The sequence below is a fragment of the Chlorocebus sabaeus genome, chromosome X (genome assembly GCF_047675955.1).
Source record: "Chlorocebus sabaeus isolate Y175 chromosome X, mChlSab1.0.hap1, whole genome shotgun sequence".
Classification (NCBI taxonomy): domain Eukaryota; kingdom Metazoa; phylum Chordata; class Mammalia; order Primates; family Cercopithecidae; genus Chlorocebus; species Chlorocebus sabaeus.
The window spans coordinates 146,613,772-146,640,734 of record NC_132933.1 but is presented as its reverse complement, the minus strand read 5'-3'; positions in this window follow the sequence as shown (position 1 = coordinate 146,640,734).

Genomic DNA, 26,963 nt, shown 5'->3' with positions numbered 1-26,963 from the left:
AACTGCCTGCCTGACCAGGTTTTTTCCTTTCTCCTCTCTCAATAGGAACTCAAAGCTGTTCTCTTGTGCTGAGTCAGCTCCTGGGTGGGGACCACAAGATCAAATGAGCCAGTTTATGAATCTGGGTGGTACCAGCTGATCCATTGGGTGCAGGGTTTGTGAAATATCTCAAGCTCTGATTTTAGGTTTTGCAATAGTGATGTTATCCCCAGAAGGAATTTGGTGAGGTTCAGAATCTTGCAGCCTCTGCCTACATGACTCCTAAACCATAATTTCTAACATTTTGACTAATTTGTTAGTCCTACAAAGGCAGTCTAGTGCCTAGGCAAGAAGGAGATTTGTTTTGCGAAAGGGCTGTGATTGTCTTTGCTTCAAAGTATAAAGAATAAACTGAGTTCCTACCAAAGTTAGTTCAGCCTATGCCCAGGAGTGGAAAAGGACAGGTTGGAGCTTAGAAGCAAGATGGAGCTTGTTAGGTTGGATCTCTTTCACTTTCTCAGTTATAACTTAGCAATGGCAATTTCAGTTTCATCTCTTTGTTTTCTTTTCTTCCTAGAGACTTTTTTTTTTTTTTAATTTATTTTGAGACTGAGTTTTGCTCTTGTTGTTGCCCAGGCTGGAGGGCAATGTTGCAATCTTGGCTCACTGCAACCTCCGCCTCCCAGGTTCAAGCAATTCCTCAGCCTCCCAAGTAGCTGGGATTACAGGTCTCTGCCACCATGCCTGGCTGATTTTTTTGTGTTTTTAGTAGAGACGGGGTTTCACCGTGTTGGCCAGGCTAGTCTCGAGCTCCTGACCTCAGGTGATCTGCCCACCTCAACCTCCCAAAGTGCTGGGATTACAGGAATGAGCCACTGTGCCTGGGTCCCTAAAGACTTTAAGAGACCACATCTTGTTTAGTTGCTTTCATGAGAACCCAGAACATTAATGGCTAGTGTTATTTTAGAATTACTATCCAATGCAGTATGCAGAAGGAAGTGAAATATATTGTGTCAATTATAAAGGAGGAAGCAGGGTAATTATATCGGGGTGAAGGGACCATTTTGTAACTAAAACTTAAGAGAATCAAGCAGAAAGTAAGAATGGAGATGTTAAGTCAGTAAAGTAACATAGTTGGTTATGAAACTAACACACACATTCAATATATTCCCCACATCAAAGTAATAATCTGTTAGGAAATAAACTGACAGGAATTTGCATTACCAAATAAGCAAAATACAAATAAAATACTTCAAAACTAACTTAAAAAGCCATGTACAATATAAATTTAGAGAAAATGTTGAAACATTACAGACATATATTAAGTAAGAATTAAGTTAGTGGGAAAACACATTATTTTTTTCTTGGTGAGGAAGACTTTGTGTTGTAAAGATGTCAATCTTCCCAAATTAATTTGTAAATTGAAGGCAATATCAGTGTAAATGCCAACAGAATTTCTTTGAGTTCTAGAAAAGCTGATTTTAAAAGAAATGGGAGAGGAACAACCCATCTAGATATCCAGATGTATAACGCTACATTTATTAAAGCTACTTGGGGTTGGCACAGAAATATACATAGAGAGTAATTGATGGGACAAACAGCCCATAAATACATTGGTACACAGAAAGGAATTTGGTACATGACAAAGGGAACACTATAAATCAGTGAGGAAGAGAGAATGCATTTAACAAAGAGTTGTGTGATCTGGCCATTAGAGGGAAAAATGCATACATGTACACATATATGTGAATGTATACATATATGTATTCATGCATATGTGTATATGTAACTAAATTTGCTACCATATGTAGTAACTAGTAACATATTTATACATATATAATATACTAAATTCAACTATATAAGAATGCATATAGATGTAGATTTCTACTTATTTGCCTATGGTTTATTTTCCTTCTTATATACAATTAAATTTAAGTGTAGAAATTCTAAAAGGGAGCAGAGTTTATTCTACAAACATAGTGGTGAAGTGGAGATAACTTTCAAAGCAAGACAGAATCTCTGTGCACCACAAAGATTGATTAATTTGGGCACAGATAAGTTTACAATTTCTACATTCAAAAATACACTAAATGAAATTAAAAGAGAAAATTTTAAAACTCTCATATCTGCTGGACTAGGTCATACTGGATTTGAGGATAGGGATGCTTCCTTTCATTTACACAGTTGCTTAGTATCAACAGAACTCCTGGACCTTGTATGCTGTGTTCTAGGCAATTATTCTAGAAATGTCAGAGGCATTCATCCCAGAGTGACTCCATCTTGAGAGAGGGCTAGGAAAAGTGAGGCTGGAACTTGCTGGGCTGCATTCCGAGGAGGTTAGGTACTCCTAGCCTGTAGATGTTTATGGTTAAGGGAAGAATAGATTAATAATGTTTACCAAACAGACCCAAATTCAGGAATGTCCTGGATATCTTGACAACAAAAGCATTCCTAATTTTGCTTTAAAGATAATAATATCGATTCTAGCAAAATATATTATGGAAAATTAATCTCTTACCACAAATCCTTGTAATACAGTACATCTCCCCATTATAAACATATATGTACCTAGGGTGGGCGCATTCCTCCTTTTACTTTCAGGAACACCCTACTCTGTCTATGGAGGAGTTATTCTTTCACCACCTTACTTTGTTCCTTACTTTGTTAACAAACTTGCTTTCGCTTTGCACTGTGGACTCGCCCCAAATTCTTTCCTGCACGAGATCCATGATCCCTCTCTCGGGGTTTGGATCGGGACTCCTTTCCAATAACAGAAACATTTGATTATCTATTGATTGTGTTAATCAGGATTCCGTATTTTCCAACCTGAATTTTTTCCCCACATGCAGGCAAGAGGAATTGACTCGTGTGTCCTAAGGAAGTAAGACTCACCGAAAGTCCCAGAATTCATCTTTTCCCTTAACAGAAAATAAACTCTGGGATATGAGGGGGTAAAACATCAACACCGTGAAAAGAGCTGGCTCAAGTATAAAAAGTGGTCCAAGCGACATAACAGAAATTTGTTTTTGGTTTGTATTTTTTTTGGGAGGTAACTGTTTTTTTCAGAAATAATTCAGCCATTTAAGGTGTAAAATTCAATGGGTTTTAGCACAGTAAAATAATTGTGCAACCATAATCACAAACTACTTTAGAATATTTTCATCATCCCCAAAAGAAATACTGTATTCGTCGGCTATTACCCTGCATTCTACCCCCACACCCCACCACCACAACCCCAGCCTCAGACAAGCACTAATATATTGATGATCTCTATAGATTTGCCTGTTCTAGACATTTACATAAATATAATCAAACAAGAGTGGTATTGTTTCTGGCTTATTTCACTTGGCATAATGTTTTCAAGGCACATCGATGTTGCAGCATGTACCAGTACTTCATTCCTTTCAATGGTTAGCTATTCCATTGCCTGGCTATATCACATTTTGTTTATCCACCCGTCAATTAATGAACGTGTCAGTTCTTCAACTTTGGTCTTCTTTTTTGAGAATGATTTGGCTATTCAGAGTGCCGTGCAATTCCATGTGAATTTTAGAATCAACTTTTCCACTTCTGAAATAGTCCACTGGGATTTTGCTGAGGATTGTGGTGATTCAGGAGATCACCCTGTCAAATACAATCTTCTTAGCAATATCAGGTCTTCCAAACCTAGAACACAAGATGCCTTTCTACTTATGTAAGTCTTCTTTAATTACTTTGAGCAAAGTTTTGTACTTTTCAGAGTTTAGGTGTTGTACCGTTTTCTGTAATTTACTCCTAAGTATTTTATTTTTTGATGCTATTGTAACTTGAATTACTTTTCTTAATTTTGTTTTTGGATCATCCATTGGAAGCATATAGAAATTCAATTGACTTTTTAAATATTGATCTTGCATCTTTAGAATTTTCTTGTTACAAGATCATGACATCTGCAAATAGATATTGTTTTACTTCTTCCTTGCCAGTATGTATGCTTTTTATTTTATTCCTTTTTTTAATGACATAATTGCCTTGGCTAGAACCTCCAGTATAATGCTTAATAGAAGTGGTGAGAGCAGAAATCTTTGTCTTGTTCCTGATATTAGGGGAAAAGCATCCAGCCTTTCACCATTACATATGATGCTAGCTCTTGTTGTTTCTGGATTTTTGTACTGCAGAGAATTTTGTTGGATTCCCATACACGGGGAAAGAGAAATAAAATCCGGTTCATGGTGTGTGTTCAAAATATGACATATATATTTCCATTCAACTGTGGTGTGTGACTATTCAAAAAATAATCTTAAACTTACATTGATAATTATGAATTTTTAAATAAGATTCATAGAATTTAACATTTACCAAAATGCAAATTCAATGTTAATGCTTTCCCCAAAACAAACAACAACCAAAAAATTAAAAACAGACATTAGGTTTACTCCATAATATTAAAATACAAATTTTATTTACAGCGCTATGAACCAAATGAGTGGTGATCTTAGAGTTTATTTAAAATATATTAAGAAAACAGTATTTTAAAATTATCTTGAATAATTTAATTAACTTGTCAGTTTCCTTAAAAGGAAAAAAACCAGTCATGCTACTTTACAACTATAAAGCACTTTTCCGTTCATAAGAGAGTTCCATAATCATTACCTCATGTTAATCTCTCAATTTTGAGACAGGCAAAATGCATATGCATTTGAGGAATAAGGAGACTGGGTTTCATAGACATTGCGTATGGGTAGGAACATAGCTGTTTGCTGGCAAAGCCTGTACTAAAAATGGACCCCCCTCATTCAATTTTCAGAGGTCCCCAGTCCACTCAAAACTTGCTCTTCTTGATGTAATGTTTGCAGAATGGTCTGTCAATCTCATGCCACCTATACTTTCCAGCACAGAGAGCACAAATGCACAAGGTTGAATCATTAAAAAAAGTTAAATCACAGGAAATCAAAAGAACATTCAAGTATCACAAGAAATTAGGATGCAAAATAAAAGCTATATTTACATACATGATTATGGGCTGTTGGCACCAACTCATGTCATTTTTGTCATCAGGTGCTTTACTAGGGTGAGTTAATTGATGTATAGACACGAGTTCAAAACTTTTCTAAATACATATTTTAGACAAAGCTATGTCAGTCTCCAGGATGGGATTCTATCTTGTCAAAAGTCTATGCAATCTCTAACGTTCCATAATTCAATTAATTTCAGAATAGTTAAAGAGCTATTCATCATTTCTAGATTGGTGAAAATTCAACATATTGTCTTGTGCATTGAGTCTTAAGATATCTACATTATATTAAAGAATTCTAAGACAGAAAAAAAAACCAAAAAACCAGAGAGACTTTTCCTTGTAAAGGTGAGATTTCATGAGTTACCATGGCCTACAAAGTAAAAATGGTCTAGTCAATGGAAAAGAGGTTAAAAGACGATATTTACCCATGTTTAGGGATTTTTCTCTCTTTATTTTTCTTTTCTTTTCTTTTTTCTTTGACAGGGTCTTGCTCTGTTGCCCAGGCAGGAATGTAGTCAGGGCTCACTGCAGCCTTGACCTCCCAGGCTCAAGGCATTCTCCTGCCTCAGCCTGTAGCTAGAACAACAGGCATGCAGACCATGTCCAGCTAATTTTTTATTTTTTTGTAGAGATGAGGGTCTCACTATGTTGCCCAGGCTGGTCTCGAACTCCTAGACTCAAATGATTTTCCTGCCTTGGTCTCATAGAATTCTGAAATTACAGGTGTGAGTCACTGCACCAGGCTGGAATTTTTCACAGTTAGGTCTAGGAAACTTTTTTTTTTTTGTGACTCCAATGCATGTATCAAGAATATAATGACACGGGTTTGTTTTATGGGATGACAGATAATTGCTCTGCAAGCATGCTGACAATCCTATAAGTGTGATTTACAGCAAGTCCCCAAACACATTTTCCCATGTGTCTTCCATGATAACAATAAAAGGTCTTCCTGCTACTCGTCCATGCACACAGGGCAAATTCTCTCATGCACAGTTGAAATAACTGGAGAATTTAGGCAGCACTTGGGGAGCCTGTAGTGTAATTTTGAGAAGCACCCATAACAGCTAATGAGCTGATTGTTTCCACTGAAATCGTAGGCGCATTGTGCACTCTAAATTTCTTTTTTCTTTCCTTCTTTCTTTCTTTCTTTCTTTCTTTTCTTTCTTTCTTTCTTTCTTTCTTTCTTTCTTTCTTTCTTTCTTTCTTTCTTTCTTTCTCTTTCTTTCTTTCTTTTTCTTTCTCTTCCTTCCTTCTTCTTTTCTTTCTTTCCTTTCTCTCTTTTCATTCTCTTTCTCTCTCTTTCTCTCTTTCTCTTTTCTTTCTTTGTCTCTCTTTCTCTCTTTCTCTTTTCTTTCTTTGTCTCTCTTTCTCCTTCCTTCCTTCCTTTCCTCCCTCCCTCCCTCCCTCCCTCCCTCCCTCCCTCCCTCCCTCCCTCCTTCCTTCTTTCCTTCCTTTCTTCCTTCCTTCCTTCCTTCCTTCCTTCCTTCCTTCCTTCCTTCCTTCCTTCCTTCCTTCTTTGTTTTTGAGACAGAGTCTCTGTCACTCAGGCTCTAGTGCAGTGGCACAATTTCACATCACTGCAGCCTCGAATTCCCAGACTCAGGTAATCCTCCCACCTCAACTTCCTGAGTAGCTGGCACTACAAGCATGCACCACCAAGCTCTGCTCATTTTTTGTATTTTTTGTAGAGATGGGGTTTCACCGTGTTGCCCACGCTGGTCTCAAACTCCTGGCCTCAGGTAATCCTCCCATCTCAGATTACAGGTGTGAGCCACTGCACCTGGCTCCAAGGAATGATTTTCTTTTGAAAATGTCATCAGAATACATGATGAGTCATCCCAGAATTGCCTTCTGGCTCTCTGGTCTGCAGGTTCATCATGTCAGGATTCACAATAGTAAAGACATGGAATCAACCTAAGTGGCCTATCGGTGGACTGGATGAAGAAAATGTGGTACACATACACCATGGAATACTACACAACCATGAAAAGAATGAAATCATGTTACTTGCAGCAGCATGGATTCAGCCGGGGGCCATTGTCCTAAGTGAATTAATACAGGAACAGAGAACCAATACCCAAACACTGCATGTTCTCACTTATAAGTGGGAACAAAACATGGGTACTCACGGACATAAAGATGGAAACAGTGGACACTGGGGATTAGTAGAATGAGGAGGAAGAGAGGGTGGCAAGGTTTAGAAAAGTAGCTATTGGGTCCAATGTCACTACTTGGGTGATGGGGTCATCTGTGCCACAAACCTCAGTGTCACACAATATACCCAGGTAACAAACCTACACATGTACTCCCTGAATCTAAAATAAAAATTGAAATTAAAAAACAAACCGTATTTACATGTTTAAAGCCTTTCCTGTATGTTGCTGTATTTTTTCCCGGAAACTTATAGCAATTTATCTCCCACCAGAAACCGTGGAGTGTCGTTTACTTCCCTCGGATGCCACTAATATTTTTTCCCAATGGAGTAGTAAAACATTTTGACTTTTAGTAAGACCACAACACCAAGGCCAACAGGGCCACTGATGTCCAGTTCCTAAGTTTACTCTCTGCCCTGCATCTCTCCTGTACTTTTCTTTCACAGCTTCTCTATCAATACTACGAGCTCCAGCCCCTGCAGAATGCAGCGCTTTCTTGAATGAATGCTTTATGACCTTTTGTTCTTCCCAGCATTTGCAGGTGCTATTCCCTTGTTCTGGCGTGTTCTTATCCACACTTTGCTACTTATCCTTTTCTTGCTCCTGCTTCTTGATGCAATTGGAATTTTGCTTTCTTGTCTTGCTGTTTCATTTTATGCGTCAACTTGCCCGGGGTTACGATGCCCTCCTGTTTTGTCAAAGACCAGTTTTGCGAGGATGATGTGAAGGTATTATGTAGGTATGATTAACATTTACAATTAATATGCTTTGAAAAAAGCAGAATGCCCTCTGTGATGCATGTGGGTGCCTTAGTCCACTTGAACTGCTGTTACAAAAACACCACAGACTAGGAGGTTTATACAACACACATTTGTTTCTCAAAGTTCTAGAGGCCAGCAGTCCAAGATCAAGGTGTGGTAGATTCTGTGTCTGGTGAGGGCTCTCTTCCTGGTTCGCTAATCCCATTCCTGTGGGCTCTACCCTCATCACCTCATCACCTCCCAAAGCCTCCACTTCCTAACATCATCACCTGGGGAATTAAGATTTCAATGTATGAATTTTGTAGGGGACATGCACATTCATTCTATAACAGAGGACTTCATTCAATCATTGAGGGCTTTAAAAGCAAAAACTGAGGATTCCCCAAGAAGAAGGACTTCTGCCTCCAGCCTGCAACATAGAAGTCCTGCCTACACTTCAAACTTTCAGACTGGTTCTATTTAAGTTACTGGAGAAATCTCCAAACTGCTTTCCACAGTGGCTGAACTAATTTACATTCCCAACAAGTGTATAAGCATTCCTTTTTCTCCATAGTGTTACCAACATGTTATTTTTTCACCTTGTAATAATAGTCAACGAGTACCCTTTGACTTAGCAATTCCATTCCTAGAAACATAGGTTATGCAAATAGTCACTGATGCATGCAAAGACTTAATTGTATGTTCTTCCAAGTTTTGTTTACTCACAGTGAAGAGATGGACAGACACTGAATGCCCCAAATGGAGAATTGGGGTAAAATTAAAAGTAGTTGAAACCCAATGTAGCTATTTCATGATAGTGTTCCAGGACAACTAATGACATAAGGGGCCACCAGTGTAATATATGAATTAACAAAACAAGTCAAAATGATTTTCTATATGTAAACATAGCTGCAGATACACAGATATGGATATAGATACAGGTATAGATATAGCTAAACAGATAACAGTGGTGCCATTACAGGTAGTTTAAGATTCTTTCTTTGCACATGTCTATGTGTATAAAATATATTATTAAACAAAAGCAAGTCGTAACCGTAGTGGAGAAACCTAACAAATACCCCCTCAGTTGGGTGATCAACGTCAAGATCAACAGAAATAAGTGATGTTGGTGGGACGCTCCCTTGCTAGGATGTGATTAATAAGGTACTTTACCTCTGCCTTTCTTTCAAAACCTATAACCTTAGCCTAAACATGCGAAATCCATCGGAAAAAATGCAATTAAGGGTCATTCTACAAAAAAAAAAACCTTGAGCTGTACTCTTCAAAACCATAAAGATCATCAAAAACAAGGAAAGTATGAGAAACTGCCACAGCTAAAAGGAACCTAAGAGGACAAGATGATTAAAGATGTAGGGTACCCTGAAAGAGACCCTGGAACAGAAAAAGACTGTCAGACAAAAAGGAAGGAACTCTAAATAATATAGTTCCCAACAAGTGTATAAGCGTTCCTTTTTCTCCATAGTGTTACCAATATGTTATTTTTTCACCTAGTAATAATAGTTTATTTATCTATAAATGAATAAATATAGTTTATTTATAAAACAATAAAAATAGTTTATTTATTTATAAAAAAAATAAATGTTTCTTTATTAATAGAAAAATAACAGTTATTTTTTCTCTAAATAATTAGTTTAATGATAGTGTAACAGTTTGGGTTAATTCATTGTGACAAATGTAGGGAACACTCGGGCAGAGATGAACTTTGTGAGGGGAAGGAACTTCACCATAATGAGTCTGTTTCCTAGAGTTACAGAGCTTTCCAGTTTCAGCCGCTTCATTCCATCTACCTACTCTTCCCCCACTGCCCACAAAGGTGCATAAGGGGGTGGACCCATTTGAAATTAAAATGGACCCAGGAGTTGAGAATAGGCATCTTTTATAAATGTTCACTCTGAACCTTGTCAACTTCTGTTTCCCATCCCCACCCATAAATAGCTGTCTGTAGTAATTTCTCTCCATGCCTGTGCCCCCATTTGAGCGCCAACATCAACTAGCAGTTATAGGAATGAAGTGGGAGATATTTCTTGTATCTTGATTATAATTTCCTATAACATATCACAGATCAGGTGAGCTGGCATCTGTCCTTCCTTAACCTTCCTCTGTGCTGGGGATAAACCAAGGCTTGGCTGCATCTTTGACCTCCCAGCTGGTGCAAGTCCCAGCCCACGATGATGTCACAGTGTCCTGGTTATGCATATCTGTGATATCAGGGGTGTTTAGGAAATGAACTGTGTATTAGTCTGTCCTCACACTGCTAATAAAGACATAGCCAAGACTGGGTAATTTATAAAGGAAAGAGGTTTAATGACTCACAGTTCCACGTGGTTGGGGAGGCCTCACAATCATGGCAGAAGAGCAAGGAATGTCTTACATGGTGGCAGGCAAGAAGAGAGAATGAGAGCCAAATGGAAGGGGTTTTCCCTTATAAAATAATCACATCTTGGGAGACTTATCCACCACCACAGAACAGTACGGGAGAAACATCCCCCATGATTCAGTTATCTCCCACTGAGTCCTTCCCACAACACGTGGGAATTATGGGAGCTACAATGCAAGACGAAATGTTGGTGGGGATACAGCCAAACCATATTAATCTGTGATACTTGAAATTAGGAAAATGGACCCTCTAATGCATCTCGAATTTTGGCTATGAATATTTTCACAGTTGCTGAAGCACATGGCTGAAATGCTTTCCCAAAGAGTTGTGCCAATTTCTACTCCAAACATTAGAGGTAAGAGAATTTTTTCTTAAATTGCATTCAGGAACAGATAGGAGAGGTAGAAGTTTGGAGAGAGGGCAAATAGCTGTCAAGTAATGGAAAGAATATTGGAGTATGTTTCAGGTGAATGAACTTTATTTCTTGGGCTCTCTGCACCATGATGATATCTGCATTCAGGCCAGTGACTGTGAGGTTCTGTGTTTTCTTTTACAAAGAGTAATCTGGACCTGCTGCCTCCAAAGTTGCCTCTGGTTCTGAAATTTTATGGCTACGATTCTATCACAAAATTCACAACGATGCTGGAGTTGGTTCTGCTGTGACCAAAGGGGAAGTTATATCATCGTAAACCCAAAAGGATGTATAATGGAATTACTATAAGATTTTAATTATGTACTTTTTATTTGCCATGTAAGGGCATGTTTTTGGGAGACATGACTGGATCCGAAAATGTGAAATATGTGGGGTTTTGTTGGGTAGTTGTGACTGATTTATTCATTCAAGAAAAATGGGTTGAGCATCCTGTCTGTATTTGGAGTTGATATTACCTTGGAGGAACAGAAGAGAGAAGAGAAAAGAAGAAAAAGAGGACAAATGGAAGGGATGGGAAGGAGGAGAGATTGAAGCATCATGTGGAAATGGAGATAGGAGGCTGTGAGTCAAGGAATGAGGGTAGCCCCTAGAAATTGGAACAGGCCAAAGAATAATCTCCTCTAGAGCCTCCAAAAGGAATGATATCCTGCCAATACCTTGATTTTAGCCCAGTGATAGCATGTCAGAATCTTGACCTCAAGACTGTAAGATAATAAATTTGTGTTGTTTTAAGCTGGCAAACGCATGGTGCTTTTCTACAGAAGCAGTAAAATACTAATAGAGTTTAGTTCTCTGATGAATGGTTTCTGTCCTCTTATGAGAAAACTCCCATTTCTGTAAAGGAACAAAACTCTAGAAATAAGTCTTGATGAGGACTGGCCGTTTCTACTTATCCAGATGAATGGATTCAGGCAGGCCCTGGTCAGGACGGATCACCAGGGAAATTTCCTGGCTCCACGCCCTGTTCAGAATTCCTTGGAGTCAGCACGTACAAGAATTTACTGTCCTTGACGGTACCTTGTGTCGCACCAGATTTCTTAATTAAAGATGAGATATTTTAATACAAAAATGGTACGCTAAAGTGACAACATCGATTAGCCTTAATAGGTAATCAAATGTGGAACATGTTTTTTTCTTAAATGGTTACAAATTCTGTTAAAATTTTCCTAGATGTTCTTTTATACATAGGCTCAGCTACAAATTTTTGTATTTCTAAAGCAAATGAAGATTTCTCTTTAGATTAAAGTCATTTCTTTTCTTTTTTCCTCTTTTTCTCCTACAGTGCACATACGCATATATCAGTAATTTGTATCATACAAGAGCATGAATTGAGAATGTCTAAAAGGTAATTAATTTTCGTACAATAAAAAAAGAAAAAATAAGACTGTGAATAACCAACTGGACACAATAATAGAAAGCAGTAGTTGCTAAGCTGTAGTCCCCAGACCAGAAAGATGATGATCTGGGAATTTGTTTAAAAGGCACATTTTTAGCTGAGGCAGGAGGGCTGCTGGAGGCCAGGCGTTTGAGACCAGCCTGGGCAACAGAGAGTGACTGCATCTCTACAAAAAAATTTTTAAAAGTTAGCTGGGCATGGTGGTGAAATCCCAGCTACCTGGAGGTTGAGGTTGGAGGATCTCCTGAGCCCAGGACTTGGAGGCTGCAATAAGCTATGATTGTGCCACTACACTTTAGCCTGGGCGACAGAGCGAGACCCTGTCTCTAAATAATAAAATAAAGACACGTTTTCAAATCTCTGCCCAGACTTCCATAGAGAAGCTATAGAATTCAGAGGTAGAATGAATCTTGGCTACAAGGCAGAGCAATGTGATTGCTTCAAAGATGAGGTCAAACACTGCATCCAAGCAATGGCGGAGATCTAAGGGTTTTTAAGGTTTCCACCCACTCGCACCTCCAAAATTCCTATTGTACTAGAGTTATCCTTTTTATCTGGCCTTTAAGAAGAAAAAATTATATGTATGTGTGTGTGTGTGTATGTATTACATATATGTATATATTTTATACACTCACACACATATATCTTACTGTTGGAAGTGCAATTCTTGAAAGAGAGCTTGTAGAAAATGCCAAATTTCAGGATGCAAACTGGATCTATTATGGAATCTGCATTTGAACGAGTTTTCCAGGTGACTCATATATCCATTAAAATTTGAGAAACATGGCGTGTAATCCCAGCACTTTGGGAGACTAAGGTGGGCAGACCACCTGAGGTCAGGAGTTTGAGATCAGCCTACCAACATGACGAAACCCTGTCTCTACTAAAAATGCAAAAATTAGCTGGGCATGGTGGCGTGTGCCTGTAGTCCCAGCTACTCGGGAGGCTGAGGCAGGAGAATGGCTTGAACACGGGAGGTGGAGGTTGCAGTGAGCTGGGATGGCGCCACTGCACTCCAGCCTGGGTGACAGAGTGAGACTCCATCTCAAAAGAAAAAAGAAAAATGAGAAACAATGCTTTAAAAGATTCTATTCTTTGAAATGTTGAAGCTACTTCTTCATCCTAAGATATGTGTCTTCTTATTTATTTTTATTTTATTTTGAAGAACTGCAAAGGGAGGAAAATCTTTAAAGTGGTCATTATCACTACTTAATTTCTTGTCTTTTAAAAAAATCAATAATTTACTATTGTATTAGTTCACTTTATTTTTTAAAAGAGGTAGGGAGAAAGCCCTATTTTCCCCTGTTTTATATCTACAAATACAATACAGAATGAAAAAAATTCACTTTTTGACATTCAAAAACATTTTTCTTGATGTTAATTATTAAATTAAAGGATTCCAGCTGGTAGTTTCACTGGAGATCATTTTTCCTCATTTCCAAATTGTGGAAGAATAAACCTACCCGAGTGGACACCTTGATTTGAACCTGGGGTTAGCAAAGTTTCGAGACCCATCACAATGACAGGAGAGTATTTATTCTCACTGTTGGTGGCATTATACTCATTTATATATTTACCATGCCTCCCAGATTTTTCCTCTTCCTGTAAATCAATCAGGGTAATGTCAACAAAGCAGAATTTCTAGAAAATGTATGTGTGTGTATATATGTATATATGTGTGTGAGTGTATATATGTGTATATATGTATATGTATAATGTATTTGTTACAGAGATTTGACTTTAACAACTTGAGGAACTGTTTGAGCTGCCTCCTGAAGCCTGTTGTCTTTGCAAATTTAATGCTGGAGCCAAACGTCTATAGGGCAGGCAGTCAGGAAGGGAAGATGCCCATGAAGTGGGAGAGGTTGGGAGCAGTCTGGAGCCCACAAGTGGGACTTGCAGCCATACAAAGATGGTGCTGCTATGGTCTGAATATTTCCATTTCCTCAAAATTCACATGTTGAAATCCTCATTCCCATAGTGATGGTATTAGAAGGTGGGGCATTTGCCAAGTGGTGAGGTCGTGTGACTGGAGCCTCATCAATTGGATGAGTGTCCTTGTAAAAGAGACCCCAGAGAGCTCCCTTGCTCCTTTGACCAGATGAGGACACAAGAAGGAGCCATCTATGGACCAGTGGGTCCTCATCAGATACAGAATCTATCAGTGCTTTGATCCTCAACACCCAGTCTCCAGACCTGTGAGAATTAATTTTCTGTTGTTTCCAAGCCCCAAGTCCATGTTATTTTATTGTAACATCCCAAATGGACTAAGACAAATGGACTAAAACGTATGTCTTACTGTTGCCTCTGACCTTGGTAATGAAGAACTGCAGAACTGCAGAATCCAGAAGCCTGCCTTACAGACACCTGACTTAGGAATCAGAGATGCCAAAGGAGGATCCAGGAACAGGTGGGGCAGTTGCAGACCTGGCTGCTGCTTCATGCCAACAAGGTGATTCAGCAGATGTGTGACTAAGTGTGCGACCCGCAAAGTGGCTGCTGCTTTCTTTCTACATTCCTCATCCTCCAAGAATCTCCCTTGCGGAGATTCATGCAAAAAGGGAAAATATATAAGAAAGAGAGTTCTTGGAAATTTAATTCAGCAAAGCCAAGTTAACACATTACAAAGCCACTGAAGTCTATCCATGCCTCGCTGACTTCTCTGAGTTTATACAGCATTTAATGACCTGGATCTCACCATTTCATATGGGTGAATTGAAACTTAATCAAACCCAAATTTTCTTGCTCTGAGTCAAGTGACCTTTCAGATCCAAACAATATAAAAATGCCCAAATAAATGTCCTATGATAGGACCATGTTTTCCCAACTCATGTGTCCAGTTCTGACCCTCAAAGAGAGTTCACTAGAACTCATGTCTCCTTTAAATCCATAAGATAGCTACATCTGGATGATTTTAGGTTATAACTTTTGGATTGAAATTATAAAATGGTGGAAGGGGCAATATGAACATTTATATGCAAAAGGGTTCAAGGCAGAAAGTGATTGGGTAATCAGAATTCTACTCCTAGTTCTTCATTTTGTCCATTTGAAAAATCGGGCCTCTTTGTCCTACTCTCCAGGGAAATACCTGATACACATCCAATTTCAAAGAGGAGATGTTAAGAAATGCCTTCCCCTAAATTCACTAGATGTATTCATTTCTGGACACTGACCTTATTCCTCTATCAGACCATTTAACGTTTTCCCTTTAAGTACATGTTTATCTTTTTCCTCTGAAAAGAAAAAAAAAAGCTCTTTTCTTTTGTTAGTAAGTGGCTGGAGGGTGGATAATTACTCTGTATGTATTTAGTCACAAGTATCATTAGAATTCTGAATTAAAAATAAGATTAATGATTTAATTTCCATCTGTCAGGATGAGCCATTTAAAAAATACTGATGTGATATAATGCTATAAAAGATTTAAGCATAATTTATTGATAAAACCATTACAACTGGAATGAGAGAGCTATTTGTCTACATAATGGTTCCTGAAATCACAGATAGTACTTTCCCATTATTCCACTGCAACATTTATAATTCCTTTTTAGATTTACCATTTTTTTAAACAACCACATATGGTACTTATTATATGCCAGGAAGTGTTCAAAGGGTCTTACAAATACTAACTCATTTAGTCCTCACAGTGACTTAACAAAGCAGTACTATTGCCTTCCCTACATTGTGCATAAGAAAATGGCAGCGTGGGCTGGGCGCTGTGGCTCACCTCTGTAATCCTAGAACTTTGGGAGGCTGAGGAGGGCGGAACATGAGGTCAAGAGATAGAGACCATCCTGGCCAACATGGTGAAATCCCATCTCTACTAAAAATACAAAATTAGCTGGGTGTGGTGGCATGCACCTGTAGTCCCAGCTACTCAGGAGGCTGAGGCAGGAAAATCGTTTGAACCCGGGAGGCAGAGGTTGCAGTGAGCCGAGATTGGGCCATTGCACGCCAGCCTGGGTGACAGAGTGAGACTCTATCTCAAAAAACAAAACAAAACAAATACACCCTTCATTAGTTAAGGATAAAGATGGGGGGGCCGGGTGTGGTGGCTCACGCCTGTAATCCCAGCACTTTGGGAGGCCAAGGCAAGCAGATCACAAGGTCAAGAGATCTAGACCATCCTGGCCAACATGGTGAAACACCATCTCTACTAAAAAGAAGTACGAAAATTAGTTGGGCGTGGTGGCGCACTCCTGTAGTCCCAGCTATGGAACTACATTGCAACTACAGTTGCAATGACCCGAGATCACGCCACTGCACTCCATCTAGCCTGGCAACAGAGCGAGACTTCATCTGAAAAATAGAAATAAAATAAAATAAAAATGGCAGCATGACAAGCATGGGTAACTTGCCCAATTGAACACAGCAGATGAATTTTGGAACCATGATACAAACCAGAGTCTGGCTGCCTAACCATGGCTCCATATTGTTTCTGCATTGTAGATAAACCAGTGAGAACTTGGACTGATGGCAGTAGTTCATGCATCTTTGCATTTGAGAAAGTAGCTGGGTGGCAAGATTATTGGTGTGAAAAATTCTCAAATATATAAAATTCATATTTCTCATAATCAAATCAAATATTGCAGAGATTTTCTCTTCATTGGGATTTATATAAATTTAGGTATAGAAAGTTAATGTAGAAGTTGCACTTTTGGCTAAGAGGGGGTAAACATGTAAATTACCTTCCCATCAGAAATAAACAAAGACGATACGTGAAATAATGGTTTTTAAGACACTGGATATCAATCAACAGATAAGTGATTCCAGAAATAGAGCTAATAAATGAGGTGAATACTTTTGATTGCATAACTTCTGCATTGAGAGAGATTCCAGGCAATGGTACAAGGAGGGGAACTCACACAGAACCCAGTGGACTATCTGATTTGAAGTGATGAACCTGAGAGTTTAGAGAGAACAAGGCAGCTAGAATTTGAAGGACAGGGTTACAGGAGAAAAGAGAGATGTACAGAGAACTGCCCCCTCAAAAAAAAAAAAAAAAAAGGCCAGCAGAGTGTCCCTGTTGAGTATTTAACCAATTGCTGATGCAGCATGCATATGAGAAAATTACCCAAGCATGGAGATATAAACATCCAAAAGAATCAGCACACTGTTCAAGGTTCACAAAGGGCTGTAAATGATGCCTGTTTTCACCAGCCAGAAGGAAAAAAATTCCCTAAATACATGAGACATTGTATAAAGTTTTGAGGTTGGTCTTGCTTTAGTAAGGAAGAAAAGATTAGCAACAACCTGAGTTCTAATCAAGTTCTGACTAACAAACCTGAAAAGCAGAACCTAAGAGATCAGTCTCATTCAAAATCCCCTAACTCAAGCCCAGAATAAAACCTAAGAAATTTTAGAGAAATTAAAAACAACAAAAAAACAACAACAACAAAAAAACCCAACCTTCGAAGTGGTAAAATTCGCCATCTTTGACATTCAAAGCTTACAGCATTTGGGCCTGTCGCAGTGTTGGAGACCAGCCTGGCCAACATGGTGAAACCCCGTCTCTACTAAAAATACAAAATTTAGCTGGGTATGGTGGCTGGTGCCTGTAGTCCCAACTACTCAGGAGGCTGAGGGAGGAGAATCGCTTGAACCCCCGGGAGGCAGAGGTTGCAGTCAGCCGAGATCACGCTATTGCACTTCAGCCTGGGTGAAAAGCAAGTCTTGGTCTCAAAAAAAGAAGAAGAAGAAAAAAGCTTACTGCATTTGAATGAATAGCAATGGAAACTATCTGAAATGAAACACACAGAAGAAAAAAAAGTAAAAATGAAAAGAGCATCAACGGGTTGTGGGACAACTTCAAATATCCTAATAGGTGAGTAATTGGAATACTCAAAGGAAAAGAAAGGGGAGCAGACACACACACACACACACACACACACACACACACACACACTTGAAGAAATAATGGCCAGAAATTTTCAAAAAATTTTAAAAAGCTATCAGCCTATTGACACAGTAATCTCAACCGACTCTAAGCACAAGAAAGCTGAGGAAAACTTTACCAAGGCACATCATAATCAAATTGCTCAAAATGAGTGACAAAGACAAAATATAACTATCAGCCAGAGGGAAAAAACACATTACGTAGAGAGGAGCAAAGATGAGAATAACTTTGGATTTCTTGTCACTAATAATGTAAGCAAAAAGACAGAGAAGAAACATACTTATGGTACTTCTAATAAGTATCTATATTTTTGCTGGGTATAGAAGTCTATACTTATTACAGATAATAAGTCTATACTTAGGCTGGGTGCGGTGGCTCATACCTGTAATCCCAGCACTTTGGGAGGCTGAGGTGGGTGGATCACGAGGTCAGGAGACGGAGATCTTCCTGGCTAACACAGTGAAACCCCGTCTCTACTGAAAAAAAAAAAAATGCAAAAAATTAGTCAGGCATGGTGGTGGGTGCCTATAGTCCCAGCTACTCAGGAGGCTGAGGCAGGAGGATGGCATGAACGTGGGAGGCAGAGCTTGCGGTGAGCCGAGATCGTGTCACTGCACTCCAGCCTGGGTGATAGAGAGAGACTCTGTCTCATAAATAAATAAATAAATAAATAAATAAATCTATACTTATTATAGATAATAAGTACAGACTTCTATACCCAGCAAAAATATCTTCAAATCAAACAAAGGTGAAGAAAAGACACTTCCAAACATTTAAAACCAGAAAGAATTCATGATCAGCAGACATGCAGTATAATGCATGTCCAAAGAATTCCTTTAGGCAGAGGGATTGATATTATATGGAAATTTGAGTTGTACACAAAAGCAGGAGGAGCAGCAGAAATGGTAGATAATTGATAAAACTATAAGACTTTTATCTTTTTATGTGTTTTAAAGAGATAATTGATTAAAGAAAAATAATAGGAATGTATTGTGAGGTTTATAAGATATTTAGAACTAAAATGCATTACAACGATAGCATATTCCGGGAAGGAAAAGTGGATGTATACTATCATATAACATTGCAAAAAGGCAGCACAAGGAGATAAAACAACAGACTGATATTCCTCATAACCATAGAGACAACATTTCTAAATGCATTTTTAGCAAATTGTAGCAAAACTACATAAAAATATAATTAAGTCATGACCAGAAGGAATAATTCTAAAAATACAAGGTCGTTTTAACATTCAAACCAACCAACGCCATATTAACATTAAAGAAGATTGCCTTAACATTTGAATAAAAATAATCATTGAAATTCAGCAACACTCTTGATTTTTAAAAGTTGTTATCAAAATTAGAAAAGGAATCAATTTTCTCAACTTGATAAAGAGCATCTACATAAAACCTGCAACTAATAACATAATGGTGAATTATTCTTTCCCTCCACCCCCAAGTTGGAAACAAGACAAGTATGTCTTCTCACAACTTCTACTCACCATTGTACTGGAGATTGTAGCCAGTAAAATAAGGAAAATAAAAATTCTCCAGATTGGAAAGGAAGAGTCAAACCTGTCTTCCTTTGCAGATGACATGGTCATCCATTTAGAAGATCTGATTGAATACACCAAACAGCTACTGTAATTATTAAGTGCATTTAGAAACATTTCAAGATAAAGATCAATAGACAAAAACAAATTGTGTTTATATATCCTAGCAATGAGCATTTGAAAACTGAAATTAAGAAAACATTATTAACAACAACCACATCAACAATATGAAATTCTTAGGGATAACTCCTACAGAAGATGTGCAAGAAAGGCTTGTATACTGAAAACTACAAAACTTTACTGAGACAAGTTAAAGAAAACCTTAATCAATGGGGAGATATACTTTGTTCATGGTTGGGAAGACTTAGATGCTGGTTCTGCCCACATCAATTGATAGATTCAACACAATTGCAGTCAAAATTCCAACTGATTCTTTTTTCTCAAAATTGACAAGCTTATTCTACAATTTATTTGTAAATTTTAAAAACCTGGAATAGCTACAAAAAATAAAAAAGTAACAAATTTGAAGGTCTAACACTACTTAATTTGAAGATATACATAAGCTATAGTAATCAAGACATCACAATATTGCCATGAATATAGACAAACAGATCAAGGAAACAGAGTAGATACTTGAGAAATAGATCCACAAATACACAAAAACTTCACTTCTACACATAAATACACACACACACACGCACACACACACACACAGAGTTAACTTGACATTTAAAGAACACAAGGAGCAGGTATTTGGAATATATGCCACGAGCCTATTTTTCAGGCTTCTGTGCAGATGAAATAGTCAGTACTGTTTCCAACTAAGCCTGTATTTCTTCTCAACAAATATAATGTAGCCATTTCTAGCTGATCAAAGATTGGCACTGGATGAATCAAAGTTGGCATCTCTGATGTTGACCAACTCATGTCTCATCTTACAGGTGATAAAGTTAAGACACAGGTAGTTGATAGTAATTAGAAGAATATTCAGGACAAGAAGCCAATAGCTTAATTACAATCTAAAGTCCTCTACATGACAGGCCAGAAGATAGACTGAATGGGTATATGTGTATGGGGGATGGGTGCAGAGTATGATGCAGGCAAAAATAAAAAGCTAAATTGCCTAAAATTAGACCTGTACCACAGAATACTTTGATTTGATCCATTTTCAAATTTGATGACTGATGATACTTATGATCTAATATATTGAACATGTTAAACAAGAAATTCTAATTGTATTTTAGCAGAAAGTATATATCAAGCAAATTGTTTCTCTTTTCTGTTTTTATTGATTTATCATATCATCTAAATGATTTTCCAATTCTCTAAAAACATAAATTTAAGATTAAGCTGTGTCTGTAAACATATCTTTCCTTAATAGACTCCCTGTCAATAATCTATTTTCAAATGATGAATATTGCCAAATAGACTTAAACTCTTTTTAAAAAAATTTTTTTGAGACAGTCTTGCTTTGTCACCCAGGCTGAAATGCAGTGGCATGATCTCGGCTAGCTGAAACCTCCACCTCCCAGGTTCAAGCGATTCTCATTCCTCAGCTTCCTGAGTAGCTAGGACTACAGGCACGTGCCACCATGCCCTCCTGATTTCTGTAGTTTTGGTAGAGATAGGGTTTCACCATGTTGGCCAGGCTGGTCTGGAACTACTGACCTCATGTGATCTTCCTGCCTCGGTCTCCCAAAGTGCTGGGATTACAGGCATGAGCCATCACACCTGGCCTTGAATTCATTTTTAAAAGAAATTAAGATATATTTATACAGTGAAGATATGTTATGACTGTCCTATATGCACTCATAATTCATTAACAATTTATATCCATTTATAATATTTTCATAATAAAATTCAAGTTTAATTATCTTTGTAATCAAAAATTGGGAAGATAGGAATTAGGGCAGAGTATACATCCTAACTTTTTTAGGGTCTGATTGTTTAAAATCCTAAATTTTTGCCTCTTTCTTATAAATCTTGCTAAACAAAAAAAAATTGGGAGTTTTGATCAGTGAAGATTTTTATCATACTTACACATTTCTAACCATTGTCAACAGAAAATTTATCAGAAAGCTTTTTATGTTGCATTGATAGGAACAATTAAAAATAAGAATTAAAATACTTGCATTGCAAGGAAATTTAAACAATGATTTACTAACAATCTGTTATCAATTAGACCCATGATGAACTCATAAGTGCTTTCAAGAGTATATTTTACAGCAAGAAACATACTTCAGACAGCTCTTACTCATTTAAAAATTCTCATGAACTATCCAGGCTAGACATAGGGGCTACTTGGAGACAGAATATTTGGTTAAATATGTGCTTTTTTAATGACAGTTCGGGTCAGGTCATTACTTGAAACAACAATACACATAAATTGGCAACAGGGCCTTATGTGAGACAGCTGGTCCCTCCTCCTGAGATTAATTGAACATAAAATTACCTTTACCTGAGAGTGAAATATATTATCAGCAAGCCAAATAATTCTCCATCAGGTTTTCATTTGTTTATAAAAACAATAATAAAGCATTTCACTCCAAAAGCCTAATACTCACTATGTTCAATTATAGAGGAGATAATTTAACAACCCATATCATCAGTAATGAAAAATCAAGGTAGCTTTGTGCATTTCTGCAATGCAAATATTGAGTGTGTTGGTCTGTGTATTTCCAACAGTGTATAAAAGTTACATTCAAGAGAGTATCAGTGGTTTGAAAACTGCTTGGATTAGCTGAAATCTCCAAAAGACAAAGGAATACCCACAAGTCAACTGAAGTATTGGCCCTAAATGATCCCACTATTCCTGATTCTTTTGATCAAAAAGCAACCTTTTATAATGAAAATTCATGAGGAGCCTCCCCTCTAAAAATATTGTTTTCATTTGCATTCCTTTCACTGTGAGTAAAGTTCAACATCTTTCCATAAGCTTAAGGTCATTTGTTTTTTCTAACTTTATTTTTTCAACTTTTATTTTATGTTCAAGGGTACAAGTTCAGATTTATTGTATGGGTAAACTTGTGTCATGGGGGTTTGTGGTACAGATTATTTCCTCGTCCAGGTATTAAGGCTAGTACCCATTAGCTATTTCTCCTGATCCTCTCCCTCCTCCCTCCCTCCACCTTCCAAAAGGCCCCGGTATGCGTTGTTCCCCTCTATGTGTCCACGTGTTCTCACCATTCAGCTCCCACTTATAAGTGAGAACATGCGATATTTGATTTTCTATCCTTCTGTTAGTTTGTTAAAAGGTTTTTTGCTGGTAATTTATTTGTGCTTTTTGCCTATTCTTAAAAACATGTCTCTTTCCTCCTTGTTTTTTCAAATAAGTTTCTATATATGGAGAATATTAGCCACTTATCCATTACAAACCCTCCAAATATTTCCACATTATTTGTCACTGGATTTTTACTTATGACATTTTATGCAATGTAGAGTTATTAAAAATGTACTCACATTTATCAGTCTTATTGATATGGATTCTGTGTCACAAAAAGCCATTTTCCTCCATCCAGGTCATAGAAAAAAATTTCCAGCTTTCCTGCTAGTTCTTTTGTAGTTCATTTTTTAAAAAAACTTTAAAACTTTAGATATATGTTACATTGGGGATTCTTTTTTGAGCATAGTGTGATGGGTGGATCTAAATTTACTTTTTCTTAAATGGCTGCACACACTTGTCATAATGCCATTTTTTAAAAAGTCCACTATTGTCCAAATGATATGAGGTCTAACTTCATCCTATACTACGTTTCTATATATCCTTGGCTGTATTTCTTTACTTTCTATTCTATTCCATTACGTTCTTTATTCTTATGCCAGTTTGGTAATCTTTTCTTTTTTTTTTCTTTTTTCTGTTTTTTTTAAGACAGAGTCTCCCTCTGTCACCCAGGCTGGAGTGCAGTGGGGCTATCTGCAACCTCCACCTCCTGGGTTCAAGCGATTCTCATGCCTCAGCCCTGAGAGTAGTCTCACGCCACGACACCCGGCTAATTTTTGTGTTTTTAGTAGAGACGGGATTTCACTGTGTTGCCCAAGCTGGTCTCAAACTCCTGACCTAAAGCAATCCACCAGCCTCATCCTCCCAAAGTGCTCGGATTACAGGAGTGAGCCACCACGCTGGACTATAGTCTTCTTGATAGTGAATTTGTTGCATATTTTAACATCCGGTGTGATGAGGCTGCCCTCATGAGTCTTCATCTTGTTAACCATCCTCACGTAATAAAATATGATGTAGTTAGTCCTTGATGAAGCATTACCCAGACACTCAGCAACTTCAAAGCTTGGTAGACCTGGAGGTATGTGGTGGTTTGGAGTGTCAGCGGGCAACTCCAAACCACCAAGCCTTTCTAAATGTGGAATGGGGTGAGGGAGAGAGAGCGTGAGAGAAAGGGAATGAGAGACCAAGAAAGAGGGAGTCTCACACACACACACACACACACACACACACAAAGAGAGAGAGAGAAAGGATATGATTACTCCCATGGAAAAATTTTATAAGTGCCAATCAAATATCACCCAAAGTCCATTTGGAGATACACAGTAAATGGAATGTTTTAAGTGTCTCATTTTTCAAACTCTCACTTGTGAAATGTTACTTTGGAAATACCTCACTTTTCTTTCTATGACTTCAGCAGCTGTGATATTCCTTCTGCAATAAGTATTCAAGGAAGAGGTAAGATTGCCTGTTGCCTAGTTTTACTTTGTAGTGAAAACTGTGGGAGAGATTTTGAGTGTTTCATAATTTAGATTTCCTTTTCAAATGTTAGACGTGCTTCATGTTCGGAGAAGCCATCATTCAAAGAATAGATATGCAAAGGTCAACCGGTGAAACTGTGAGCACCTGAAATTCTGGCCCCAAGCAGGTGCTTCCCTGCTCTTAGATGTTGTTCTCAAGAAACTGGGGAACTGGGACTCTACAGTGTTGTTTACCAGAGATTGTTGTAGGTCAGTGACCACATTTGGACTTTGTAGAAATACTGTTGTCTCAGTGTTGCAGAATATAAGGATGAAATGGAGCATTCCACTTTTTTTTTTTTTTTCCTGCTTGGAGTGAGAATTCCTACCAGCTAGAATAGCATGGATTGCCTTTCCTGTTTTATTTTTACAGTAGCTTTGTTTGCAATTGCTTTAATTTTTTCCCCAATTTCTTGGCATTTTGTAAGCAGGATTTCTAGTTCAAGACCACTTTCTGCAGTTATGATGGTAAAGTGTGGTCTTTTAAATGCATGGTCATGGTGGTGGTGATGGTGGTGGAGAAGACAGGATTGAAGTATCTTGTTACTCTTTCCTTCCAGCAGAATCTTAATTTTCCCTTTTTCCCTTCTTTCTCTCGATATAACTATTTCTCTAATGAGACTATTCTGATTGTTTTTCTCCAGGTAATGTCACTTCTAGGCTGCTAACCTGAGACCTACTCACATTGAAGGCTCTTTCTTTCACCTGGTTTTCTTAGACATCAAGGCTCATGTTCCATCTTTAACACTCAACGTGAGACTTTATGGGATGTTTTGTTCTGTGTTTCTTCTGGGTCCTACACTTTCTTTCCTTTTTCTCAAGGCTGACCATAATGGAGAGATGCAAATTGGAATGGTTGTTGTCTTTCACTAGGCATGGGTCATACATGATTTTATTTTCGCTCATTTTTACTTTTATTTTGTCTTTTTTGAAAAGATGCATGGAGAGATTTTCATTCAGGCATCTACTCTTATCATCCAGAAATGGAAGGTGTCTGCAATTTCTGTTTATTTCTATCTCTATGCAGATTATAAAACATATTGTATAGCTTCATGTTTATAATTTTTACAATTTAAATGTTTATATAAAATGTGTATTTTATAAATTATACACTTTATATCAAATACAATGTTTATAATTTTCATAGTAATGCTTATAAGTTTATTGTGGATTTTCTATCTATGTTATATGATGAAGAACTTTAGACAGGGTAGAACTAACACACTTTCAAATACCAAATTCTTTGATATCAAAGTTGCAAAACTTTATATCAAAAATTGATAACAAATAATAAATATTAAATTTGTCCTTCAAGAGTCAATAACAAAAATCTTTCATTTTAGTACAAACTGAACCTAGTAGATAATGTTTGGATTAATAAAATTCCATTTTTGATTCAAAACTGAAGTAAAAGAATGAATGAATTGGATTAGCATGAAGTTCTTAGCACACAGTAGTATGATTTAGCTGGGAATGCTGAGCAATATATTAAGAAATAAAATCAGAATGATTTATAATCACCCACTCTTTAGAAAGAGTGTGAAAGAAACATTTAAAAATAAGTAAAATTGAAGTGGCTTCAAAGAAAGAATTAACTCCATAGTGATGACAGTGAAGTAGATCATAAACTGCATAATATGAGAAGTGTAGAATAACTATTTTTCAAGTGTAATACTCTAATAATATTTGTGTTCCAATATTTTGACAACTGCCAAAAATGGCAGCTGCCTATAAAACTAGAATAAGTGTTGTCATAACACATTGCTGAAATTTTATGTTTATTTTTTCACAAATTAGAAATAAGTTTTTGTGTTTTCTGAACAGACTGCCAAATGTTCACCAGTCTTATAATTCACCATCCGTTACATGAAATAAGAAAAGCACAGCTATGCTGCAGAGTGTATTTGTCTTTACAACAGCCACTTTAACCAATCTAGTTCTCTGCCTTTATGCCCCTGGTTTGGCACATGAATAAATACACAGATGAGTGGTCCTGCCACTTCCTAAGCTTCATGATGCTTTCTATTCTCATCTTCTTTCTTCTCTTAAACAGGATTCAGGTATATCTGAATTCTGAGGCATATTCATAGTCTGTATCTTAGACACTTTTTTTTTTTTTTTTTTTTTTTTTCTTTTGAGACAAAATCTTGCTCTGTCACCCAGGCCATAGTGCAGTGGTGTTATCTCAGCTCACTGCAACCTTTGCTCCTAGGTTCAAGTGATTCTCCTGCCTCAGCCACCCAAGTAGCTTGGACTACAGGTTCATGACACCATGCCCAGCTAATTTTTGTATTTTTAGTAGAGATGGGGTTTTACCATGGTGACCAGGCTGACCTCAAACTCCTTGACTTCCCAAAGTGCTGGGATTATAGGTATCAGCCCCATGCCTGGCCTCTACCCTGGGTGTTCTATAATAAAATTAACAATACTTAAATACACGCGCATTCAAAATAAATATATTCAGCACAGCCATTCTGTTACCTTGACAAATAACAAGTACTTAGTATTCAAGAAAAAAAGAGAAGTATCTATTAATACATCTGTTTCATAATTTTATGTAGAACTCATCAGCTACAAAACACAGTTGAATGGACAAACCCCTAACCAATCTCTTAGATGTAATTTTGTGTGAGAATTCATGCTTTGCAGAAGACAAATTCACAGTTGCGTGCCCATGGATGTATTTGGC